The sequence below is a fragment of the Vicia villosa genome, linkage group LG5, assembly GCF_029867415.1.
Source record: "Vicia villosa cultivar HV-30 ecotype Madison, WI linkage group LG5, Vvil1.0, whole genome shotgun sequence".
Lineage (NCBI taxonomy): Eukaryota > Viridiplantae > Streptophyta > Magnoliopsida > Fabales > Fabaceae > Vicia > Vicia villosa.
In genome coordinates, this window is record NC_081184.1 from 55,852,173 (window position 1) to 55,865,711 (window position 13,539).

Here is a 13,539-nt window from a genome sequence, read left to right on the forward strand (position 1 = left end):
ATATATTTGACAGTAGTTAAATCTTCAACAACATTCTGAAGCGAACCTTGACCAACATTCACCAGAGGAGGAGATTTGACAATCTCTCAATCTTTTAGCAACATTATCAAGAGAACATACATCAACATTCTGTCCTTCGAGGAATAGATATTACATAAGCTAAATCTTCAACAACATTCTAAAGTGAACCTTTAGCAATATTCTGACAGTGAGGAACACATTTAACAGTAGCTAAATCTTCAGCAACATTTTAAGGAAAACCTTCAGCAACATTTTGACCCTGAGCAACCGATTTTACGGTAGTTAAATCTTCAGCAACAGTCTGAAGTGAACCTTCAGCAACATTCACAAGAGGAAGAGATTTGACAGTAGCTCAATCTTCAGCAAAATTCTGAAGTGAACCTACATCAACATTCGATCGTTCGAGGAAGGGATATTACATAAGCTAAATCTTCAGCAACATTCTAAAGTGAACCTTCCGCAACATTCTGATCCTAAGGAACATATTTCATAGTAGCTGAATCTTCAGCAACATTATAAAGAGGACCTTCAGCAACATTATGAACCTGAGGAAGAGATTTGACAGTAGCTAAATCTTCAGCAACATTACGAAGAGACCCTTCAGCAACATTCTGACCCTGCGGAAAAGATTTGACAGTAGTTGAATCTTCAGCAACATTCCGAAGTGAACCTTGACCAACATTCACTAGAGGAGGAGATTTGTCAGTAGTTCAAACTTCAACAACATTCTGAAGAGAACGTACACCAACATTCTGACCTTCGAGGAAGAGATATTACATAAGCTAAATCTTCAGCAACATTCTGACCCTGAGGAAAAGATTTTACATTAGCTGAATCTTCGGAAACATTCTGAAGTGAACCTTCAGCAACATTCAACAGAGGAAGAGATTTGACAGTAGCTCAATCTTCAGCAACATTCTGAAGAGAACCTACATCAACATTCCGTCCTTCGATGAAGAGATATTACATAAGATAAATCTTCAGCAACATTCTGAAGTGAACCTTCAGCAACATTCTGACCCTGAGGAACATATTTCTTAGTAGCTGAATCTTCAGCAACATTCTAAAGAGAACATTCAGCAACATACTGAACTTGAGGAAGAAATTTGACAATAGCTATATCTTCAGCAACATTACCAAGAGACTCTTCAGCAACATTCTGACGCTGAGGAATAGAGTTGATAGTAGTTATATCTTCAACAACATTCTGAAGCGAACCTTGACCAACATTCACCAGAGGAGTAGATTTTACAATCGCTCAATCTTTTAGAAACAATCTCAAGAGAACATACATCAACATTTTGTCCTTCGAGGAAGAGATATTACATAAGCTAAATCTTCAGCAACATTTTGAAGTGAACCTTCAGCAACATTCTGACCCTGAGGAACAAATTTCATCGTAGCTGAATCTTCAGCAACATTTTAAAGAAAACCTTCAGCAACATTTTGACCCTGAGCAACCAATTTTACAGTATCTAAATCTTCAGCAACATTCTGAAGCGAACCTTCAACAACTTTCACCAGAGGAAGAGATTTGACAGTAGCTCAATCTTCAGCAACATTCTGAAGAGAACCTACATCAACATTTTGTCGTTCGAGGATGGGATATTACATAAGCTATATCTTCAGCAACATTCTAAAGTGAACCTTCAGCAACATTCTGATCCTGAGGAACATATTTCATAGTAGCTGAATCTTCAGCAACATTCTGAAGAGAACCTTCAGCAACATTCTGAACCTGAGGAAGAGATTTGTCAGTAGCTAAATCTTCAGCAACATTACCAAGAGACCCTTCAGCAACTTTCTTACCCCGAGGAACAGATTTGACATTAGTTAAATCTTCAACAACATTCTGAAGCAAACCTTGACCAACATTCACCAGAGGAGTAGATTTGACAGTAGTTAAATCTTCAGCAACATTCTGAAGTGAACCTTGACCAACATTCACTAGAGGAGGAGATTTGACAGTAGCTCAATCTTGAACAACATTCTGAAGAGAACCTACCTCAACATTTTAAAGTGAACCTTCAGCAACATTCTGATCCTGAGGAACATATTTCATAGTAGCTGAATCTTCAGCAACATTCTGAAGAGAACCTTCAGCAACATTCTGAACCTGAGGAAGAGATTTGTCAGTAGCTAAATCTTCAGCAACATTACCAAGAGACCCTTCAGCAACTTTCTTACCCCGAGGAACAGATTTGACATTAGTTAAATCTTCAACAACATTCTGAAGCAAACCTTGACCAACATTCACCAGAGGAGTAGATTTGACAGTAGTTAAATCTTCAGCAACATTCTGAAGTGAACCTTGACCAACATTCACTAGAGGAGGAGATTTGACAGTAGCTCAATCTTGAACAACATTCTGAAGAGAACCTACCTCAACATTTTGTCCTTCGATGAAGAGATATTACATAAGCTAAATCTTCAGCAACATTCTGAAGTGAACCTTCAACAACATTCTAACCCTGAGAAACATATTTCACAGTATCTCAATCTTAAGCAACATTTTAAGGAAAAAATTCAGCAACATTTTGACCCTGAGCAACCAATTTTACGGTAGCTAAATCTTCAGCAACATTCTGAAGCGAACCTTGACCAACATTCACCAGAGGGAGAGATTTGACAGTAGCTCAATCTTCAGCAACATTCTGAAGAGAACATACATCGACATTCTGTCCTTCAAGGAAGAGATATTACATAAGCTAAATCTTCCGCAACATTCTGAAGTGAACCTTCAGCAACATTCTGACCCTGAGGAACATATTTCATAGTAGCTGAATCTTCAGCAACATTTTAAGGAAAACCTTCAGCAACATTTTGACCCTGAGCAACCGATTTTACGGTAGTTAAATCTTTAGCAACATTCTTAAGGGTACCTTCAGCATCATTCACCAGAGGAAGAGATTTTACAATAGCTCAATCTTCAGTAACATTCTCAAGAGAACCTACATCAACATTTTTTCCTTCGATGAAGAGATATTATATAATCTAAATCTTCAGCAACATTCTGAAGTGAACCTTCAACAACATTATGCCCCTATGGAACATATTTCATAGTAGCTGAATCTTCAGCAACATTCTGAAGAGAACCTTCAGCAACATTCTGAACCTGAGGAAGAGATTTGTCAGTAGCTAAATCTTCAGCAACATTACCAAGAGACCCTTCAGCAACTTTCTTACCCTGAGGAATTGATTTGACAGTAGTTAAATCTTCAACAACATTCTAAAGCGAACCATGACCAACATTCACTAGAGGAGTAGATTTGACAATCGCTCAATCTTTTAGCAACATTCTCAAGAGAACATACATCAACATTCTATCCTTCGAGGAATAGATATTACATAAGCTGAATCTTCAGGAACATTCTAAAGTGAACCGTCAGTAACATTCTAACCCTGAGAAACATATTTCACAGTAGCGCAATCTTCAGCACCATTTTAAGGAAAACCTTCAGAAACATTTTAACCCTGAGCAACCGATTTTACGGTAGCAAATCTTCAGCAACATTCTGAAGTGAACCTTCAGCAACATTCACCAGAGGAAGAGATTTGACAGTAGCTCAATCTTCAGCAACATTCTGAAGAGAACCTACATCAACATTCGGTCGTTCGAGGAAGGGATATTACATAAGCTAATACTTCGGCAACATTCTAAAGTGAACCTTCCGCAACATTCTGATCCTGAGGAACATATTTCATAGTAGCTGAATCGTCAGCAACATTATAAAGAGGACCTTCAGCAACATTTTTACCTCGAGCAACCGATTTTACGGTATCTGAATCTTCAGCAACATTCTGAAGTGAACCTTTGGCAACATTCTGACCCAGAGGAAGAGATTTTACAGTAGCTCAATCTTCAGTAACATTCTGAAGATAACCTACATCAACATTCACTAGAGGAGGAGATTTGACAGTAGTTCAAATTTCAACAACATTCTGAAGAGAACGTACACCAACATTCTGACCATCGAGGAAGAGATATTACATAAGCTAAATCTTCAGCAACATTCTAAAGTGAACATTTAGCAAAATTCTGACCGTGAGGAACAAATTCCCCAGTAGCTGAATTTTCAGCAACATTTTGAAGAAAACCTTCAGCAACATTCTGACAATGAGGAAAAGATTTTACAGTAGCTGAATCTTCGGCAACATTTTGAAGTGAACCTTCAGCAACATTCTAACCCTGAGAAACATATTTCACAGTATCTCAATATTCAGCAACATTTTAAGGAAAAAATTCAGCAACATTTTGACCCTGAGCAACCAATTTTACGGTAGCTAAGTCTTCAGCAACATTCTGAAGCGAACCTTGACCAACATTCACAAGAGGGAGAGATTTAACAGTAGCTCAATCTTCAGCAACATTCTGAAGAGAACATACATCGACATTCTGTCCTTCGAGGAAGAGATACTACATAAGCTAAATCTTCAGCAACATTCTGAAGTGAACCTTCAGCAACATTCTGACCCTGAGGAACATATTTCATAGTAGCTGAATCTTCAGCAACATTTTAAGGAAAACCTTCAGCAACATTTTGACCCTGAGCAACCGATTTTACGGTAGCTAAATCTTTAGCAACATTCTTAAGGGTACCTTCAGCATCATTCACCAGAGGAAGAGATTTTACAATAGCTCAATCTTCAGTAACATTCTGAAGAGAACCTACATCAACATTTTTTCCTTCGATGAAGAGATATTATATAATCTAAATCTTCAGCAACATTCTGAAGTGAACCTTCAACAACATTATGCCCCTATGGAACATATTTCATAGTAGCTGAATCTTCAGCAACATTCTGAAGAGAACCTTCAGCAACATTCTGAAGAGAACCTTCAGCAACATTGTGAACCTGTGGAAGAGATTTGTCAGTAGCTAAATCTTCAGCAACATTACCAAGAGACCCTTCAGCAACTTTCTTACCCTGAGGAATAGATTTGACAGTAGTTAAATCTTCAACAACATTCTAAAGCGAACCATGACCAACATTCACTAGAGGAGTAGATTTGACAATCGCTCAATCTTTTAGCAACATTCTCAAGAGAACATACATCAACATTCTATCCTTTGAGGAATAGATATTACATAAGCTGAATCTTCAGCAACATTCTAAAGTGAACCGTCAGTAACATTCTAACCCTGAGAAACATATTTCACAGTAGCGCAATCTTCAGCACCATTTTAAGGAAAACCTTCAGAAACATTTTGACCCTGAGCAACCGATTTTACGGTAGCAAATCTTCAGCAACATTCTGAAGTGAACCTTCAGCAACATTCACCAGAGGAAGAGATTTGACAGTAGCTCAATCTTCAGCAACATTCTGAAGAGAACCTACATCAACATTCGGTCGTTCGAGGAAGGGATATTACATAAGCTAATAATTCGGCAACATTCTAAAGTGAACCTTCCGCAACATTCTGATCCTGAGGAACATATTTCATAGTAGCTGAATCGTCAGCAACATTATAAAGAGGACCTTCAGCAACATTTTTACCTCGAGCAACCGATTTTACGGTATCTGAATCTTCAGCAACATTCTGAAGTGAACCTTTGGCAACATTCTGACCCAGAGGAAGAGATTTTACAGTAGCTCAATCTTCAGTAACATTCTGAAGATAACCTACATCAACATTCACTAGAGGAGGAGATTTGACAGTAGTTCAAATTTCAACAACATTCTGAAGAGAACGTACACCAACATTCTGACCATCGAGGAAGAGATATTACATAAGCTAAATCTTCAGCAACATTCTAAAGTGAACATTTAGCAAAATTCTGACCGTGAGGAACAAATTCCCCAGTAGCTGAATTTTCAGCAACATTTTGAAGAAAACCTTCAGCAACATTCTGACAATGAGGAAAAGATTTTACAGTAGCTGAATCTTCGGCAACATTCTGAAGTGAACCTTCAGCAACATTCTAACCCTGAGAAACATATTTCACAATATCTCAATCTTCAGCAACATTTTAAGGAAAAAATTCAGCAACATTTTGACCCTGAGCAACCAATTTTACGGTAGCTAAATCTTCAGCAACATTCTGAAGCGAACCTTGACCAACATTCACAAGAGGGAGAGATTTGACAGTAGCTCAATCTTCAGCAACATTCTGAAGAGAACATACATCGACCTTCTGTCCTTCGAGGAAGAGATATTACATAAGCTAAATCTTCAGCAACATTCTAAAGTGAACCTTCAGCAACATTCTGACCCTGAGGAACATATTTCATAGTAGCTGAATCTTCAGCAACATTTTGACCCTGAGCAACCGATTTTACGGTAGCTAAATCTTTAGCAACATTCTTAAGGGTACCTTCAGCATCATTCACCAGAGGAAGAGATTTTACAATAGCTCAATCTTCAGTAACATTCTGATGAGAACCTACATCAACATTTTTTCCTTCGATGAAGAGATATTATATAATCTAAATCTTCAGCAACATTCTGAAGTGAACCTTCAACAACATTATGCCCCTATGGAACATATTTCATAGTAGCTGAATCTTCAGCAACATTCTGAAGAGAACCTTCAGCAACATTCTGAACCTGAGGAAGAGATTTGTCAGTAGCTAAATCTTCAGCAACATTACCAAGAGACCCTTCAGCAACTTTCTTACCCTGAGGAATAGATTTGACAGTAGTTAAATCTTCAACAACATTCTAAAGCGAACCATGACCAACATTCACTAGAGGAGTAGATTTGACAATCGCTCAATCTTTTAGCAACATTCTCAAGAGAACATACATCAACATTCTATCCTTCGAGGAATAGATATTACATAAGCTGAATTTTCAGCAACATTCTAAAGTGAACCGTCAGTAACATTCTAACCCTGAGAAACATATTTCACAGTAGCGCAATCTTCAGCACCATTTTAAGGAAAACCTTCAGAAACATTTTGACCCTGAGCAACCGATTTTACGGTAGCAAATCTTCAGCAACATTCTGAAGTGAACCTTCAGCAACATTCACCAGAGGAAGAGATTTGACAGTAGCTCAATCTTCAGCAACATTCTGAAGAGAACCTACATCAACATTCGGTCATTCGAGGAAGGGATATTACATAAGCTAATACTTCGGCAACATTCTAAAGTGAACCTTCCGCAACATTCTGATCCTGAGGAACATATTTCATAGTAGCTGAATCGTCAGCAACATTATAAAGAGGACCTTCAGCAACATTTTTACCTCGAGCAACCGATTTTACGGTATCTGAATCTTCTGCAACATTCTGAAGTGAACCTTTGGCAACATTCTGACCCAGAGGAAGAGATTTTACAGTAGCTCAATCTTCAGTAACATTTTGAAGATAACCTACATCAACATTCACTAGAGGAGGAGATTTGACAGTAGTTCAAATTTCAACAACATTCTGAAGAGAACGTACACCAACATTCTGACCATCGAGGAAGAGATATTACACAAGCTAAATCTTCAGCAACATTCTAAAGTGAACATTTAGCAAAATTCTGACCGTGAGGAACAAATTCCCCAGTAGCTGAATTTTCAGCAACATTTTGAAGAAAACCTTCAGCAACATTCTGACAATGAGGAAAAGATTTTACAGTAGCTGAATCTTCGGCAACATTCTGAAGTGAACCTTCAGCAACATTCTAACCCTGAGAAACATATTTCACAATATCTCAATCTTCAGCAACATTTTAAGGAAAAAATTCAGCAACATTTTGACCCTGAGCAACCAATTTTACGGTAGCTAAATCTTCAGCAACATTCTGAAGCGAACCTTGACCAACATTCACAAGAGGGAGAGATTTGACAGTAGCTCAATCTTCAGCAACATTCTGAAGAGAACATACATCGACCTTCTGTCCTTCGAGGAAGAGATATTACATAAGCTAAATCTTCAGCAACATTCTAAAGTGAACCTTCAGCAACATTCTGACCCTGAGGAACATATTTCATAGTAGCTGAATCTTCAGCAACATTTTGACCCTGAGCAACCGATTTTACGGTAGCTAAATCTTTAGCAACATTCTTAAGGGTACCTTCAGCATCATTCACCAGAGGAAGAGATTTTACAATAGCTCAATCTTCAGTAACATTCTGATGAGAACCTACATCAACATTTTTTCCTTCGATGAAGAGATATTATATAATCTAAATCTTCAGCAACATTCTGAAGTGAACCTTCAACAACATTATGCCCCTATGGAACATATTTCATAGTAGCTGAATCTTCAGCAACATTCTGAAGAGAACCTTCAGCAACATTCTGAACCTGAGGAAGAGATTTGTCAGTAGCTAAATCTTCAGCAACAGTACCAAGAGACCCTTCAGCAACTTTCTTACCCTGAGGAATAGATTTGACAGTAGTTAAATCTTCAACAACATTCTAAAGCGAACCATGACCAACATTCACTAGAGGAGTAGATTTGACAATCGCTCAATCTTTTAGCAACATTCTCAAGAGAACATACATCAACATTCTATCCTTCGAGGAATAGATATTACATAAGCTGAATTTTCAGCAACATTCTAAAGTGAACCGTCAGTAACATTCTAACCCTGAGAAACATATTTCACAGTAGCGCAATCTTCAGCACCATTTTAAGGAAAACCTTCAGAAACATTTTGACCCTGAGCAACCGATTTTACGGTAGCAAATCTTCAGCAACATTCTGAAGTGAACCTTCAGCAACATTCACCAGAGGAAGAGATTTGACAGTAGCTCAATCTTCAGCAACATTCTGAAGAGAACCTACATCAACATTCGGTCATTCGAGGAAGGGATATTACATAAGCTAATACTTCGGCAACATTCTAAAGTGAACCTTCCGCAACATTCTGATCCTGAGGAACATATTTCATAGTAGCTGAATCGTCAGCAACATTATAAAGAGGACCTTCAGCAACATTTTTACCTCGAGCAACCGATTTTACGGTATCTGAATCTTCTGCAACATTCTGAAGTGAACCTTTGGCAACATTCTGACCCAGAGGAAGAGATTTTACAGTAGCTCAATCTTCAGTAACATTTTGAAGATAACCTACATCAACATTCACTAGAGGAGGAGATTTGACAGTAGTTCAAATTTCAACAACATTCTGAAGAGAACGTACACCAACATTCTGACCATCGAGGAAGAGATATTACACAAGCTAAATCTTCAGCAACATTCTAAAGTGAACATTTAGCAAAATTCTGACCGTGAGGAACAAATTCCCCAGTAGCTGAATTTTCAGCAACATTTTGAAGAAAACCTTCAGCAACATTCTGACAATGAGGAAAAGATTTTACAGTAGCTGAATCTTCGGCAACATTCTGAAGTGAACCTTCAGCAACATTCTAACCCTGAGAAACATATTTCACAGTATCTCAATATTCAGCAACATTTTAAGGAAAAAATTCAGCAACATTTTGACCCTGAGCAACCAATTTTACGGTAGCTAAGTCTTCAGCAACATTCTGAAGCGAACCTTGACCAACATTCACAAGAGGGAGAGATTTAACAGTAGCTCAATCTTCAGCAACATTCTGAAGAGAACATACATCGACATTCTGTCCTTCGAGGAAGAGATATTACATAAGCTAAATCTTCAGCAACATTCTGAAGTGAACCTTCAGCAACATTCTGACCCTGAGGAACATATTTCATAGTAGCTGAATCTTCAGCAACATTTTAAGGAAAACCTTCAGCAACATTTTGACCCTGAGCAACCGATTTTACGGTAGCTAAATCTTTAGCAACAGTCTTAAGGGTACCTTCAGCATCATTCACCAGAGGAAGAGATTTTACAATAGCTCAATCTTCAGTAACATTCTGAAGAGAACCTACATCAACATTTTTTCCTTCGATGAAGAGATATTATATAATCTAAATCTTCAGCAACATTCTGAAGTGAACCTTCAACAACATTATGCCCCTATGGAACATATTTCATAGTAGCTGAATCTTCAGCAACATTCTGAAGAGAACCTTCAGCAACATTCTGAACCTGAGGAAGAGATTTGTCAGTAGCTAAATCTTCAGCAACATTACCAAGAGACCCTTCAGCAACTTTCTTACCCTGAGGAATAGATTTGACAGTAGTTAAATCTTCAACAACATTCTAAAGCGAACCATGACCAACATTCACTAGAGGAGTAGATTTGACAATCGCTCAATCTTTTAGCAACATTCTCAAGAGAACATACATCAACATTCTATCCTTCGAGGAATAGATATTACATAAGCTGAATCTTCAGCAACATTCTAAAGTGAACCGTCAGTAACATTCTAACCCTGAGAAACATATTTCACAGTAGCGCAATCTTCAGCACCATTTTAAGGAAAACCTTCAGAAACATTTTGACCCTGAGCAACCGATTTTACGGTAGCAAATCTTCAGCAACATTCTGAAGTGAACCTTCAGCAACATTCACCAGAGGAAGAGATTTGACAGTAGCTCAATCTTCAGCAACATTCTGAAGAGAACCTACATCAACATTCGGTCGTTCGAGGAAGGGATATTACATAAGCTAATACTTCGGCAACATTCTAAAGTGAACCTTCCGCAACATTCTGATCCTGAGGAACATATTTCATAGTAGCTGAATCGTCAGCAACATTATAAAGAGGACCTTCAGCAACATTTTTACCTCGAGCAACCGATTTTACGGTATCTGAATCTTCAGCAACATTCTGAAGTGAACCTTTGGCAACATTCTGACCCAGAGGAAGAGATTTTACAGTAGCTCAATCTTCAGTAACATTCTGAAGATAACCTACATCAACATTCACTAGAGGAGGAGATTTGACAGTAGTTCAAATTTCAACAACATTCTGAAGAGAACGTACACCAACATTCTGACCATCGAGGAAGAGATATTACATAAGCTAAATCTTCAGCAACATTCTAAAGTGAACATTTAGCAAAATTCTGACCGTGAGTAACAAATTCCCCAGTAGCTGAATTTTCAGCAACATTTTGAAGAAAACCTTCAGCAACATTCTGACAATGAGGAAAAGATTTTACAGTAGCTGAATCTTCGGCAACATTCTGAAGTGAACCTTCAGCAACATTCTAACCCTGAGAAACATATTTCACAGTATCTCGATCTTCAGCAACATTTTAAGGAAAAAATTCAGCAACATTTTGACCCTGAGCAACCAATTTTACGGTAGCTAAATCTTCAGCAACATTCTGAAGCGAACCTTGACCAACATTCACCAGAGGGAAAGATTTGACAGTAGCTCAATCTTCAGCAACATTCTGAAGAGAACATACATCGACATTCTGTCCTTCGAGGAAGAGATATTACATAAGCTAAATCTTCAGCAACATTTTGAAGTGAACCTTCAGCAACATTCTGACCCTGAGGAACATATTTCATAGTAGCTGAATCTTCAGCAACATTTTAAGGAAAACCTTCAGCAACATTTTGACCCTGAGCAACCGATTTTACGGTAGCTAAATCTTTAGACACATTCTTAAGGGTACCTTCAGCATCATTCACCAGAGGAAGAGATTTTACAATAGCTCAATCTTCAGTAACATTCTGAAGAGAACCTACATCAACATTTTTTCCTTCGATGAAGAGATATTATATAATCTAAATCTTCAGCAACATTCTGAAGTGAACCTTCAACAACATTATGCCCCTATGGAACATATTTCATAGTAGCTGAATCTTCAGCAACATTCTGAAGAGAACCTTCAGCAACATTCTGAACCTGAGGAAGAGATTTGTCAGTAGCTAAATCTTCAGCAACATTACCAAGAGACCCTTCAGCAACTTTCTTACCCTGAGGAATAGATTTGACAGTAGTTAAATCTTCAACAACATTCTAAAGCGAACCATGACCAACATTCACTAGAGGAGTAGATTTGACAATCGCTCAATCTTTTAGCAACATTCTCAAGAGAACATACATCAACATTCTATCCTTCGAGGAATAGATATTACATAAGCTGAATCTTCAGCAACATTCTAAAGTGAACCGTCAGTAACATTCTAACCCTGAGAAACATATTTCACAGTAGCGCAATCTTCAGCACCATTTTAAGGAAAACCTTCAGAAACATTTTGACCCTGAGCAACCGATTTTACGGTAGCAAATCTTCAGCAACATTCTGAAGTGAACCTTCAGCAACATTCACCAGAGGAAGAGATTTGACAGTAGCTCAATCTTCAGCAACATTCTGAAGAGAACCTATATCAACATTCGGTCGTTCGAGGAAGGGATATTACATAAGCTAATACTTCGGCAACATTCTAAAGTGAACCTTCCGCAACATTCTGATCCAGAGGAACATATTTCATAGTAGCTGAATCGTCAGCAACATTATAAAGAGGACCTTCAGCAACATTTTTACCTCGAGCAACCGATTTTACGGTATCTGAATCTTCAGCAACATTCTGAAGTGAACCTTTGGCAACATTCTGACCCAGAGGAAGAGATTTTACAGTAGCTCAATCTTCAGTAACATTCTGAAGATAACCTACATCAACATTCACTAGAGGAGGAGATTTGACAGTAGTTCAAATTTCAACAACATTCTGAAGAGAACGTACACCAACATTCTGACCATCGAGGAAGAGATATTACATAAGCTAAATCTTCAGCAACATTCTAAAGTGAACATTTAGCAAAATTCTGACCGTGAGGAACAAATTCCCCAGTAGCTGAATTTCCAGCAACATTTTGAAGAAAACCTTCAGCAACATTCTGACAATGAGGAAAAGATTTTACAGTAGCTGAATCTTCGGCAACATTCTGAAGTGAACCTTCAGCAACATTCTAACCCTGAGAAACATATTTCACAGTATCTCAATCTTCAGCAACATTTTAAGGAAAAAATTCAGCAACATTTTGACCCTGAGCAACCAATTTTACGGTAGCTAAATCTTCAGCAACATTCTGAAGCGAACCTTGACCAACATTCACCAGAGGGAGAGATTTGACAGTAGCTCAATCTTCAGCAACATTCTGAAGAGAACATACATCGACATTCTGTCCTTCGAGGAAGAGATATTACATAAGCTAAATCTTCAGCAACATTCTGAAGTGAACCTTCAGCAACATTCTGACCCTGAGGAACATATTTCATAGTAGCTGAATCTTCAGCAACATTTTAAGGAAAACCTTCAGCAACATTTTGACCCTGAGCAACCGATTTTACGGTAGCTAAATCTTTAGCAACATTCTTAAGGGTACCTTCAGCATCATTCACCAGAGGAAGAGATTTTACAATAGCTCAATCTTCAGTAACATTCTGAAGAGAACCTACATCAACATTTTTTCCTTCGATGAAGAGATATTATATAATCTAAATCTTCAGCAACATTCTGAAGTGAACCTTCAACAACATTATGCCCCTATGGAACATATTTCATAGTAGCTGAATCTTCAGCAACATTCTGAAGAGAACCTTCAGCAACATTCTGAACCTGAGGAAGAGATTTGTCAGTAGCTAAATATTCAGCAACATTACCAAGAGACCCTTCAGCAACTTTCTTACCCTGAGGAATAGATTTGACAGTAGTTAAATCTTCAACAACATTCTAAA